The sequence below is a fragment of the Triticum urartu genome, chromosome 5 (assembly GCF_003073215.2).
Source record: "Triticum urartu cultivar G1812 chromosome 5, Tu2.1, whole genome shotgun sequence".
Taxonomy (NCBI): Eukaryota; Viridiplantae; Streptophyta; class Magnoliopsida; order Poales; family Poaceae; genus Triticum; species Triticum urartu.
In genome coordinates this window covers 395,988,209-395,999,760 of record NC_053026.1, presented here as the reverse complement: position 1 = coordinate 395,999,760, position 11,552 = coordinate 395,988,209, and the positions used below count along the sequence as shown (strand labels likewise).

General features: G+C 41.8%; 1 long non-coding RNA gene across 1 annotated transcript; it reads left to right on the top strand.

The window, feature by feature from the left end:
* Positions 1 to 7,593: 7,593 nt before the first annotated feature.
* LOC125509251 lies at positions 7,594 to 10,681 on the top strand. The gene is made up of 5 exons (XR_007284013.1): positions 7,594 to 9,567; positions 9,707 to 9,787; positions 9,953 to 10,023; positions 10,102 to 10,191; positions 10,623 to 10,681. It is a non-coding gene; the product is annotated as an uncharacterized LOC125509251 (long non-coding RNA).
* Positions 10,682 to 11,552: the final 871 nt, after the last annotated feature.

The following is an 11,552-nucleotide window of genomic DNA, read 5'->3' as shown; positions in this document are numbered from 1 at the left end:
TCTTGACTTTGATAGTAGGTTCCCATTCATCATGCAATTTTCTAGGAACTAAAACTTCTAATTCCAATTTTTCTTCAAAAGCTTTCATCGTAGCATCAACAATATGTTTAGTAAAAGCTTTATTTTGTTCATAAGCATGGGGTGAATTTATCATGGATTGCAACAAAGAAATACAATCAATCAAAGAGCAACTAGCGTAATTAAAGTCTTCGTAATCCAAAAGAGTGGGCACATCACGAGCTAAAGTTTTGACCTCTCCAAACCCACTTTCATCAATTTTTTCAACAAGATTTTCACCCTCCAAAATATTGGGACGCCTTCTACCTAAAGTTGACCCCTCTCCAGTCCCTTTTTCGTCAATCTTAACTTTGCTAAACAAGAAATCAATAGAAGAAACACCAATCATTCTAAGATCTTCATCACTTTTGCGAAAGAAATCACTAGAAAAGGCATTTTCTAAAAATTCTCTTTTAGCTCTAAGCATAGCGGTTATTTTCTTAGGTTCATCCATAGAAACATAAAGAGCTTTAATTAATTCATCTACTTTAGGCACAAAAAAATTCATCTTGAGATTTTCCACATCATGAGCAATTCTATCAACACTTCTAGACAAATCATCAATCTTACTCAACTTTTCTTCTATGGAAGTGTTGAAAGCTTTTTGAGTGTTGATAAATTATTTAATATTATTCTCAAGATCAGAGGTGTTTCTATTATTATTATAAGATTTATTTCCATAGGAATTACCATAATTATTAGAGGAATTACTAGGAAAAGGCCTAGGATTAAAATTAGCTCTATAAGCATTGTTGTTGAAATTATTTCGAGAGATAAAATTCACATCTATGGCATCACTATTTTGCTCAATCAAAGTAGACAAAGGCATACCATTAATATCAATAGGAGCACTTCTAATAACAACCAATTTCACAAGAGCATCAACTTTTCACTCAAATAAGAAATTTCTTCAACCGAATTAACTTTTTTACTTGTAGGAGCTCTTTCAGTATGCCATTGCGAATAATTTGCCATAATATTATCAAGCAATTTGGTGGCTTCACCCAAAGTAATTTCCATAAAAGTACCACCCGCGGTAGAATCTAAAAGATTACGAGAGAGAAAATTCAACCCCGCATAAAAAATTTGTATGATCATCCAAATATTTAACCCATGAGTTGGGCAATTCCTTAGCATCATTTTCATCATTTCCCAAGATTGTGCAACATGCTCATGTTCAAGTTGCCTGAAATTCATGATCTGGGTTCTAAGGGAAATAATTTTTGCGGGAGGAAAATACTTAGTGATAAAAGCATCTTTGCACTAATTCCAAGAATTGATACAATTGCAAGGCAAAGAAGAGAACCAATTTTTTGCAGAAACACGCAAGGAAAATAGAAATAATTTCATCTTGACCACATCATTGTCCACATATTTTTTATTTCGCATATCGCATAATCCCACGAAGGTATTAAGATGGGACGCGGCATCCTCATTAGGAGTACCAGAAAATTGGTCTTTCATAACAAGATTCAGCAAAGCAGTATTAATATCACAAGTCTCCGCACTAGTGGCAGGAGGAGCAAGCGGAGTGCCGATAAAATCATTGTTGTTGGTATTTGAGAAATCACATAACTTGGTGTTCTCTTGAGTCATGATGACTACACAACAAGATTGCACTCAAAAACAGATCCGGCAAGAAAACGGCGAACGAAAAAGAGAGGCGAAAAAAATGGCATTTTTTGTGAAGTGGGGGAGAGGCAAACGAGAGGCAAATGGCAAATAATAGAAATTGCGAGGATATGAGATTTTTGATTAGGAAACTGGTATATGTTGAAGATCCTCCCCGGCAACGGTGCCAGAAATTCCTTTTGATGTCGCTTGAAGCTACGTCGGTATTTCCCTAAAGAGGAAGGGATGATGCAGCACAGCGGCGGTAGGTATTTCCTACAGATATGAAACCAAGGTTATCAAACCAGTAGGAGAACCAAGCAACACAACATAAACAACCCCTGCACACAGATAACAACCACTCGCAACCCGACGTGTTAAAGGGGTAGCCAATCCCTTTCGGGTAACGGCGCCAGAAATGGCACGTGGACAGGAGAAAGTTGTAATAGATTAAATAAATAGATCACAAATAAAATAAAGTGCAGCAAGGTATTTTTTGGTTTTTGGTTTAGTAGATCTAAAAATAAATGCAAGAGAAAAGTAGATCTCAAAGGCAAATAATATGAGAAAGAAGACCCGGGGCCGTAGGTTTCACTAGTGGCTTCTCTCGAGAAAAATAGCAAAGCGGTGGGTGAACAAATTACTGTTGGGCAATTGATAGAACTTCAAATAATTATGACGATATCCAAGCAATGGTCATTATATATGCATCACGTCCAAGATTAGTAGACCGACTCCTGCCTGCATCTACTACTATTACTCCACACATCGACCGCTATCCAACATCCATCTAGTGTATTAAGTTCATGGAGAAACGGAGTAATGCAATAAGAACTATGACATGATGTAGACAAGATCTATCTATGTAGAGATAGACCCCATCATTTTATCCTTAGTAGCAACGATACATACGTGTCGGTCCCCCTTCTGTCATTGGGATCAAGCACCGTAAGATCGAACCCACTACAAAACACCTCTTCCCATTGCAAGATAAATAGATCAAGTTGGCCAAACAAAACCCAAATATCATAGAATAAATATGAGGCCATAAGAAATCATGCATATAAGAGATCAAAGAAACTCAAATAACTTTCATGGATATAAAAATATAGAATTGATCATAAACTCGGAGTTCATCGGATCCCAACAAACACACCACAAAAGAGTTACATCATATGGATCTCCAAGTGATCATTGTATTGAGAATCGAGAGAGAGAGAGAGAGAGAGAGATGAAGCCATCTAGCTACTAACTACGGACCTGAAGGTCTACAAAGAACTACTCACGCATCATCGGAGAGGCACCAATGGAGGTGGTGAACCCCATCCGAGATGGTGTCTAGATTGGATGTGGTGGTTCTGGACTCTGCGGCGGCTGAATGAATATTTTGTCGACTCCCCTAGGGTTCTGGAAATATTGAGGTATTTATAGAGCAAACAGGTGGTCCGGGGGGCACCCGAGGTGGGCACAACCCACTAGCGCGCCTGGGCCTCCTGGCGCGCCCTGGTGGGTTGTCCCCTCCTCGGGACTCCCCCAGGTGTAACCAGGGCCCAACATGTTCCTTTCGGTCCATAAAAAATCTCCGTAAAGTTTCGTGGCAGTTGGACTCCGTCTGATATTGATTTTCTACGATGTAAAAATCACGGAAAAAACAGGAACTGGCACTTGGCACTATGTCAATAGGTTAGTACCAAAAAATGATATAAAATGACTATAAAATGATTATAAAAACATCCAAGATTGATCATATAATAACATGGAACAATCAAAAATTATAGATACGTTGGAGACGTATCAAACCTGGATGCTCATATTGGTTCCCACATATTCTACGAAAATTTTTATCAGTCGTACCGTAATTACAACATATGTTATTCCCTTTGTCATCAGTATGTTACTTGCCCGAGATTCAGTCGCCTGTATCTTCATACCTAGTTCAATCTCGTTATCGACAAGTCTCTTCACTCATTCCGTAATACATCATCCCGCAACTAACTCATTAGTCACATTGCTTGCAAGGCTCATTATGATGTGCATTACCGAGAGGGCCCAAAGATACCTCTCTGATACTCGGAGTGACAAATCCTAATCTCGATATGTGCCAACCCAACAAACACCTTCGGAGATACCTGTAGAGCATCTTTATAATCACCCAGTTACATTGATACGTTTGATAGCACACAAGGTATTCCTTCGGTATTCGGGAGTTGCATAATCTCAGAGTCAAAGGAATATGTATATGACATGAAGAAAGCAATAGCAATAAAACTGAACGATTAATATGCTAAGCTAAGGGATGGGTCTTGTCCATCACATCATTCTCCAAATGATGTGATCATGTTCATCAAATGACAACACATGTCTATGGTTAGGAAACTTAACCATCTTTGATTAACGAGCTAGTCTAGTAGAGGCTTACTAGAGAAATATAAAATTACAACTTTTTTATTGCCTCTAGGGTTTTTTCTATGTATCCACACATGTATCAAGTTTCCGGTTAATACAATTCTAGCATGAATAATAAGCATTTATCATGATATAAGGAAATATAATATAACAACTTTATTATTGCCTCTAGGGCATATTTCCTTCAAAGTCTACAAAGTTATGGTTGGTTAGGCATATTCATCTGAGATACACTCGAAAAAAAAATCTGGCACATGTTCTACTCAGAACACATAGCATTCTAATTTCTAGATACTAGCATTTAGTTCTATAATTCTGTTAGTGCTACCAAAATTCAGTTAAGCCATATCAGTGTTATCAGAGCAAGTGTATGGGATATTCATGTCATACGTTAAGCACACAATTTAATGAGTTGGTGACTTGCCTTTGGTGGTTTGTGCAAGATGTACATCATGGACTTGCAAGACAGCAAGAAAGCATTATTGTATGTGATGGAGTTCTTCTCTGGACCCATGTTCAATGATTGGATCAACAAATGTGGCCTTATGAAAACAAAACTGGCTAATAGGGTTTTTGCATACAGTAATAATCAGGACAACACTATCTTTTCTACCATTGATAGGGTTTTTTCTTCCACTAATTGGGATGCCCACTTCCCTCTTACCACCCTATGTGCTTTACCTAGAGTAGCCAGTGACCACTCTCCCCTTCTTTTGGATACCGGAGAAAACAACACTCCTACTTCTAGATTGTTTAGATTTGAAAAATTGTGGTTTAGTCACCCTGAGTTTATTACTCCGGTGCATAAAATCTGGAATACCCCCTCTCCTTTTGATTTTGCTATTGACACATGGCAATTTAAAACTAAGTTGTCCAGATAAAAGGTGAGAGGGTGGAGTATAAATATGGTGACAGCTATGAAGAGGAAGAAAAGAGAACTAATCCAAGAATTTGATATTCTGGATGTTTTCTCTGAGCAAAACAGATCTTCTCCTGAGGATATCCTCAGAATGAAAGAGAACAAAGAGGAGCTGGGTGATATCTAGAAAAAAGAATAAATTGCGATGTGGCAGAGGTCTAGAGATTAAAAAAAACTATAGAAGGGGATAGGAATACAACTTATTTTCATGTTGTGGCAAATCAACGTCGGAGAAAAAAATCACCTTTCGGTTTTGAAGAACCTAGATGACCCTGTCAATTCTACTAAAGATATGTTGGAGGTTGCCACTGATTTTTATAAAAAGCTTATTTGGATACGAACCTAAGCCGAATATTCATTTAAGTGACCATTTTTGGTCTAAGGAAGAAATGGTATTCCAAGAAGAAAACATTAGTTTAGAAAAACCCTTTTCTGAGGAGGCAATCAAAGAGGCCATTATGGGCTCTTATGCTAATGGAGCCCCTGACGGCCTCTCTTTCCTGTTTTACCAAACTTTCTAGGATTTAATCAAAAAGGATTTCATGGCCTTGGTTCAGGATTTCGATGAGGGCTCTCTAGATATTCAGAGGCTCAACTATGCTATTGTCACATTGATCCCTAAGGAATCCGATGCTAAGGATACGAAGAAATTCAGGCCTATATGCCTTAGTAATTGCTCTATAAAAATCTTTAGCAAAGATGTGGCTAATAGAGTGTCTCCTGTAGGACAAAGACTACTTTCTCCATGCCAGTCTGCGTTTTTCCGAGGGAGATTCATTCTAGAAAGTGTGGTCACAGCCCGAGGCCATCCATGAACTACATAACTCTGGCAAGCCTGGGGTTTTCCTCAAATTATATTATGAGAAAGCTTACGATATGATTAATTGGGATTTCTTGGTGGAGATGCTAACCTGTAGAGGGTTTGGCAATAAGTGGATTAGGTGGGTCTTGTCCATCATCCAAAATAGCTAATTTAGTGTCCGTATTAATGACATAAATGGACCTTATTGTGTTGGCAGGAAAGGATTGAAACAAGGGGACCCATTCTCCCCCATGTTGTTCAACCTTGTGGCTGATGTGTTCTCCAGGATGTTAGCGAAAGCTGTCAGAACTAATGTTATTTCTGAGATTATTCCTTATATAGTACCTGATAGCTTAGTCAGTCTTCAATATGTTGCTGATACGACTCTTTTCCTTGATCCTAATCTTGAATGCGCTAGAAACTTAAAGTGGTTGCTTTCTTGTTTTGACTAGATATCTAGTATGAAGACTAATTATGATAAGTGTGATTTGTTGAGTGTTAATCTTGATGATGCTTCTTCCAAGTTGCTTTCACAATTTTCTATGTTAAAATTGGGACTTTTCCCTTGAAATATTTGAGAGTTCCTTTCCACTATTTGAAGCTGATGAGTTCCGTCACTACCAATGGTCGCCGTCGAGCATGCTCGCACGATGCCATGTTCGTGGTCTTCAACACCGATCTGCCCGATGGACTCGCGATGTCCCGACCACCACCATCAACCACCTGGGGCAGAGGGACCTCTTTAGCCGTGGGCACCACCTGGATCAGGCCCACCATCATCTACCCGGAGCAGAGATCCGACCCGTCCTGGGCCCAAAACTGATCTGCCCTGAGCACGAGCTCCCAGTCATGGGCACCCGCACCGCCGACGGAAGAAGAGAAGCACCACCGGCAACCGCACCCTGCTGCCAACCACCGTCGTGCAAGCCGTAGCGACTGACCTGCCGACAAATTTAGCAACCCTGCGACAGCCGAACCAGACCGAGGCAAGGGGGGACCCCTTCCACGATCTAGCCCTCCACTCACCGGAGCCGCGAGGAGCAACCAAGGCCAGCCAGATCCACGAATGGCCTCGAGCAACTCCCTCGCACCACACCTGCAGTACCCGGCCAGATCCCTCGATGGATTCGGGCCACCACTACTCGCCCATAGCACACCCCATTCGCCAACAGCCATGACCGCCTAGAGGCAGGTCCGCGACCTTCGGCCCATGTCTGCCCGACTCGCGCCACTCAACACACCAGGCCGGCAGGGCCATCACCATCCAGACCAGCGCTGGCCCGCCGAGCACGCACCACCTCACCTTGGGAATCCATGCAGCCGCCGCAACCTTGCCATCTTCCCACGCTGCCGGCACGACCGTCTAACTTGCTGCCGCCACACCTCCAACACGGTGCCGTCCCGCGCCGCGCGCACTATCGAGAGGGAGAAACACCCCGCCGCCGCCTACATCGACTGGGCTTTGCACGACGGCGGCGAAGGGGAGGAGAAGCGCCGAGGAGGTGGAAGAAAACGGCGGAAGCTAGGGTTCACACCCTGCGCACACTATCGGGCGAGACGAGTTTTCGATCAACTCGGATAAGTGCCCTAGCTATTCTAGCCGAGCAAAAATAATAATAATTGACACTTAAGTTGGTGCTAACGTAATGAGAAGTAAATTGTGAATGTTTTCATTCCCTGTAGCATCTATGAACGTGGCATTTTTATTCAAAAAAAATTTAGCAGTAAAAAAGAACACATTTCGAAATTCCCCTGTCCCGAGTGCCCTAGTTGGAAATTTTCCTGTCCGTCCCCAACTTGAGACGGAGACGGAAGCGCCCTCGCCGACCTCGTCCTGTCCACCCGCTCCGGATCCAGCCCCAACGGCTACCCACCAGCTCCACTTTCCTTCTATACCCGCCGCCATGCCACGCACGCCACCTCGCCGAAGCCGTGTCCTGCAAGGACAAGCCTCCGGCTGCCGCGACTGCCTCTGCCCCGGCTATAAAGGCACGCCCTTTGGCCGGCCAGCTCCCCCTCTCTTTGCCAAGGCCACTCCTCCTCTCTTTGAGTCTTCGTTCACGCCATGCCTCTCGCCTCGATTCATCCTCGACCTCGACTGATGCCTCGCCTCCTCTCGCGTCTGGTTTCATTTCGCCCATCCTCGCTCGATTCGTCCATTCAGATTAGAAGAAGCAGATTTGGTTTTGCTCATCCGTGGGGTTCTTGATTTATTTGGTTCTGCTCGTCCTCGTTGTCGTTCGTTCAGAAACCGCGTCTAGTTCTTTCGATTCTGCTCGTCCTCGCTGTCATTCGTCTAGGAATTGCGTCTGGTTCATTCGATTCTGCTCGTCCTCGCCGTCGTTCGTTTAGAAATGGCGTCTGGTTCATTCGATTCTGCTCTACTCATCCTCGATGTAGTTCGTTTAGATCAGAATCACCTCTGTTTTGATTTTGCTTGTCCTCGCCGTCGTCAGTTTAGACAGAATTGCGTCTGGTTTGATTCTGCGCGTTCTCACCGTAGTCCGTTTGCAATCGCGTTTGCTTTGATTCTGCTCGGTCCCCTGTGTTGCTGCTGGGTTTGTTACGCTGACGCTCTCGTGTGTTCTTCGTGCCATCTCGTCGTGGGTATCTGTGGAGGAAGCGAGCGGTCAGTCGGTTTGGGTCGTCTAGTTTGCAAACTAACAAGTCTGTTTGAGAAACTTCTGCGTCCGGCCTGCGTTTCGTCTTCGTGTCTGTTTTTGAAATTGGATTGCCGTTTATCGCGCTCGTTCAGATCGGTTCCTCTGTCCCGTCACCTGCGTTGTTTGTCCGTTATTTTCATATCTGAAATGCATGCGCCCTTTGATACTACTGTACTTGATGGATGTTCATATCTCAAACGCTGCCTTGTTCAGATCGGTTGTTCTGATTGAAATAGGATTGTTACCCCTGTGTCGATACTTATTCTACTTGATGGATGTCCAGGGTGTTACTACTTATGTTCTTTTCAATTGCTTAATTCTTGTCATGCTTTGCTGATGTTCCCATATATGGTTATGTGTATTCAGGGGTGCTTAGGCAGAAGGATTTACTAGAGTGCAAACCATGTAATTCCTCATGTTGCTGCTACTTCACAGTCACAGTGCTTGAATTTCTTTATAGCTTTATCTGAATCACACTCACCGCTCTAGAGAAATCAGTTTACTCATTCAAGTTCTGGAATGTCCTTATAGCTTTCTCTGTTTGTGCCCCTATCTATGTATGTTTCTTGTGTGCAAGCGCCGCTCCATTCTGTGTGTGTGGCTTGATGGTTAATATGTGTGGCTTGACTCTGTGTGTGTGTGTCTTGATTGTGTGTGTGTGTGGCTTGACTGTATGTGTGTGTGAATGTGTGTGGCTTGATGGTGAATATGTCTGGCTTGACTCTGTGTGTGTTTGTGTGTGGGACTGTGAGTGGCTTGACTCTGTGTGTGTGGCTTTGTGTGTGTGTACGACTGTGTGAATATTGCATTTGCTTGATGGTGTGGCTTCTGTATTGTATGCTTTGTTGATTGATTTGGTTGTATAACTTGTGTTTTATATTGTTGCGGCATGATTGGTTGTTGTTTGTTGAATGTGAACTCGTATCTTGACGAATAATCATGTATGCTAACTTGGTATCGGTAGTTCCTGATCATAGGTAACACACCTATTACTTTTTAGTGTAGACTAACTATTCTTTTTTCTGAACTTTTTTTGTGATTATGTCTTTACATTGCACTGCTCCCAGATCCATATCGACATGCCCACACTGTCTGACGAGGATAAAGATGTAAGTAACTCCTCCCAAGAATCTCTCTTACTGCTTGTATTAACTTGGCGACTAGACTTTACATGTTTAAAAAAATCATGAAACTGGAGCTCCTTGCTGTAACCCATTATATGACTTTATGAGCATGCACCACTTTCAGGTTATGAAGAAATAGGGTGCCCCAACCAAGATTGACTTCCTCTCTCTTTCTTATACAAGGCATGCAGAAGATGTGCTGCCAGTAAGTAACTCATTATATCGATATTTAGAGTGTACTACTTCACAGTGCCATCTTTCCCAACAGATTGAATTTTTTATATTGATATTTTGTTGAATACTACCACATGTTCATTTGCATTTCATACTTTAAATGTTCCTAACGTTGATAGTTTTTTTCCTGCAATAGGCATGGGAGTTCCTCTCAAAGTTAGGTGAACTTAGTCAAACTCTGTTTTTGCAAAACTTGAGAATGTGGAGGTAATTTCAAGATATTCTTTGAACATTCTTGAGCAACTTTGATTTGTTTACCACCTATTGACTCCTTATTCCTTGCAGAGCCTGAACCATTTTGATTGGATCCTGGAAGAAGCAGATGGTATAATTCTGTCAAGAGGAAACCTTGGAATTGATCTTCCACCTGAAAAGGTTGGTTACCTCAACCTTCGCAATGCATTATCTCTTAATGTGTCGTCCTAGTAGTGAAAAAATTAGAGTCACCCCAATGCATTGTTTCTTAAGGGTCGTATCTAAATGATATTGCATTGTGGAGAAAATTAAAGAATAGGAAAACAGAGAGTGTGAGAAAACAAGCTAAGAGCCGTATCTATATGAACATACAGCTCCAGTCTCGTTCTTTCTTAATTATTACAGTGCCACATCAAGTGACTATGATAACATGCGAAGAGCCAATTACTGTGAGTGCCCTTGGCAGTTGTGAAGGCATTTTGCTTGATTAACATGTATTTTCCCATGCTAAGAGTCGTACCTAGATGATTTATGTGCCTTAGTTAGATTTTCTCTTTTTTTTAAAAAAAATAAAGGGTCTCTATTGAGTACCCACTTTGTTCGTTCTTTAGGTGTTCTTATTTCAGAAGTCTGCTCTGCACAAGTGCAACATGGCTGAGGCAACTGATGTGGCAAACGCGGTGTTGGACGGTTAGTTTTTGCCTCTTCCAGATATCTTATACGTTGGTGATCCTGTACAGCTGCTCATTACTGCACCCAAACAAACTATTAATGAACTTGAGCTGATTTTATTTTCCAAAAATATGAATATAACACATGGGTACACTCATTCTGAACTCAACCACTAGCACCGTAATATGAATAATGAATCAGATGAGGTTAGCAAGTTTGTACTTCGCATATCTGAGACAGTGAGTACTCCATGTGCCCCGTCTCATACTTCCCATTGTCGCTATCATGGTTTAAATTTTGCGGAGTATGCACAAGTGCCAGTCTTCACCAGCAATATTTTGTTAGTCCTGAGTGTAGTGTAGCAATGTATGCAGGATATGCTTCCCGCTAAAGCACCAACAACAGCCAAGAAGATTGAAGAATCCAATGAAAGTTCTGATTCTGAAAGCTCTGACTCTGAGGTATTCGTTTACCTACCGATTTCAAAGTGGAAACTTCATTATTTAATAGAATTTTTAATTATCTTTTTGCCTGATTTCACCATGTTTCACTTCATTGGTTTTCAGAAGCCAGCTACTGAAGTGAAGAATTATGCGGTTGCTACTACACAAAAGAAAAACCAGGAATTGGATGGCTCTGATAGTGATTCTGATGATTCATCAGATGAGGTAAGAATCCTATTTCTAGCAATGCATGTCTATGTGAGATAATTCAGTACGAAAGCATAAAACATAGTTCTTGCACTTACCATTCCCCTGATCTTGTCGTTTAATTCTGTGGAGTACTCATATTTCTTAGTCCAAACTGGAAAACTGTTTGCAGGATATGGCCACTAAAAAACCAGTAGCGAAGAAAGTGGTAGAATCTAG